General features: G+C 43.3%; 1 non-coding gene across 1 annotated transcript; it reads right to left on the bottom strand.

Annotated features, from left to right (window-relative positions):
* Window positions 1–680: 680 nt before the first annotated feature.
* On the bottom strand, window positions 681–844 carry LOC118817174. Its single transcript, XR_005007973.1, has one exon. It is a non-coding gene; the product is annotated as a U1 spliceosomal RNA (small nuclear RNA).
* Between the last annotated feature and the right edge of the window lie 1,499 nt (window positions 845–2,343).

The following is a 2,343-nucleotide window of genomic DNA, read 5'->3' as shown; positions in this document are numbered from 1 at the left end:
TGTTACTTCCATTAAGCAAAACCTAACCTTATCCAACTAACCCTCACCCTGGGCCAAATCCTAACCAAAACCTAATCCAGTTTAACTCCAGTTACAGAATAGCAGCTTGAAGGTGTTGAGATGGTCTGTATTAGACCTGTTACATGTTCAGTGACTTCTCAGATTAACATTTACAGATAATGAACTTTGACACTCCAAATAAAATGAAAAACACTTGAATTCAGCAGATTAAAAACAAGTTTTATTCACATAGTTAATAAAAAGTCACTTGATAATCTACTGAATGCATTCAGATTCTTCACTGCTGCTGCACCATTGATATGTTATTGATATGTTACTGAGAATCTGTTGAGTGTTTGTTTCATCTAAAAGGGACCACTCAAAATAGTGTCACTCTATATTCAAGGGGCCATGTTAATCTTCTCTGTATTTAGAGAATAAGTGCGGTATGCCACCGGGCGATGACTTCCTGGCCAGCACGCAGACAGGCTGTGCCGGACAGTAGGCCGAAGTAGAACCTTTCGTGGCATTTAAAAGAAGTAGCCGACTTGTAAAAGCCATCGCGCAAGAAACCTTGAGCAACTCGCAACCGACCACCCGAGACACAGGCCGCTGGCTGCGCTCGCAATCCTTGCTGCAGAGACTTGTCCCTTAGTTCTGTTGTTGTAACACAAGTTTGTCAGGGGAGAGCGCGAACGCAGTCCCCCACTACCAGAAATTATGCAGTCGAGATTCACGCATTTGGGGAATTCGCAAGGGTCAGCACCACCCAAGTGCAATGGCAGAGCCTCGCCCTGGGTGAACCACCTTCGTGATCATGGTATCGCCCAAGCCAGGTAAGTATGAGTTCCACGGCCCGTCTTGGCAGGACACTTGAGACCGAACTGGACGCAGCATGAGGGTGAAGGGCTGAGCGAGGGATGGGGACGGGCTTAAGGGCGTCCCAGGCCCGCCTTTCTTGCTGAGCGAGAAGGCGTTTGTGGTGCCTCTGACAGACTTGTGCTCTCTCCTGCTTTCGCAAGGCTTTGGAGCTGCAGCCCTCCTGGCCGTCTTTCACGGGTCTGTGCGCTGATTGTGCGAAGGCGGCAGGTGCCGGGACGTAAAATATGGAGAGCTTCACGGATTTGCGTGTCATCTTAAAATTTATGAACATTTCAGTTCGTATTCATCATTGTAGACATGTAATACCAGTGTTAGATGCAGAAAATATTTCAGGTGGAACATAATATTAATGTCATGTTCATAACAGTAACCAATAATTCATTATCTGTCTGAAGTGGGGGTAAATAGCTTACAAGCCTCTGACATGGGAAATAGGTTCAGAGTGTTAGGCAGGATGGAGCCAGGCAGAGGCAAATTCCCATCTGGAAAGCAAAAGAATCCTTCAGGTCAAGAGACAGTACTGCGAGAAATGCAAAACTAAAAGGAAACACGTTAGGAGTCTAAAACAGGACAGGAACCTTGAGATCATTTGAATTTGAACTCTAACTGTGAGTACACACTGTGTTTATTAATTTAAGTGCAGAATTTGTGGCTTGAAACTGCTGTTTTTTGTAAATTTCATTTTACTCTGCTAGTCACTGAGAGGCAATGTCACATACCAAATTAACTATTATGAATCAAATGGCTTACCAGATGGCTGAGAGGCTCTGTCACCATGAGAACTAGAAAAATTTGGCTGCGTCTGTGACAGTCTGAAAACAAGATATAAACAGTACTACAGTCACTAAAATTTACTACACAAAACCTGAAGGTTGATATATGATCGTAAATGTAGTTCAGCTAGTTGACACTAGTTTTTAAAAAAATCTATGAAAAACAAACCCTGTTATTGTTCCCACTACTAACCAGGAGGCACAAGGTTACTGATACCATGAGAGCTAGGGCAATCTGGACTGTGTCTGTGATGATCCAAATCTACAAAACAAGATAAGTAGCAAAAGCAACAGCACTAGTGTATTCTAGTTTTGCTGGACCACCATCTGCTGCATAGTAGCTGCAACATTTTAGTCCACCTGCCTGCAGTGTCTGGAGTGTCTGGTGGATGCACATGCACCAGGCACTTTTCCCCCCAATAAATACTGCAAGGAGATCATTTCCAACTGATAGACACACTACAAGCTCAAACACCCAGTACTCACCACTACTGCATTCATTATTGCAGGAGCTTTTCTTGATGTGTTTCAATTAACGCATTTTCTCTTTTCTTCCTTTATAAAATACCCCTACATGAGTAAAAGGTGAGTAATGGACATCATGACCTCACTTCATCTAATTTGGTCTTTAGCACCATTTAATGTTTGTATTGGGTGATGCTTGTGCATGCGTGTTTCAATAATGGAT

This window comes from Colossoma macropomum, unplaced genomic scaffold (genome assembly GCF_904425465.1).
Source record: "Colossoma macropomum unplaced genomic scaffold, Colossoma_macropomum, whole genome shotgun sequence".
Classification (NCBI taxonomy): domain Eukaryota; kingdom Metazoa; phylum Chordata; class Actinopteri; order Characiformes; family Serrasalmidae; genus Colossoma; species Colossoma macropomum.
This window is presented reverse-complemented; position numbering and strand designations above follow the sequence as displayed.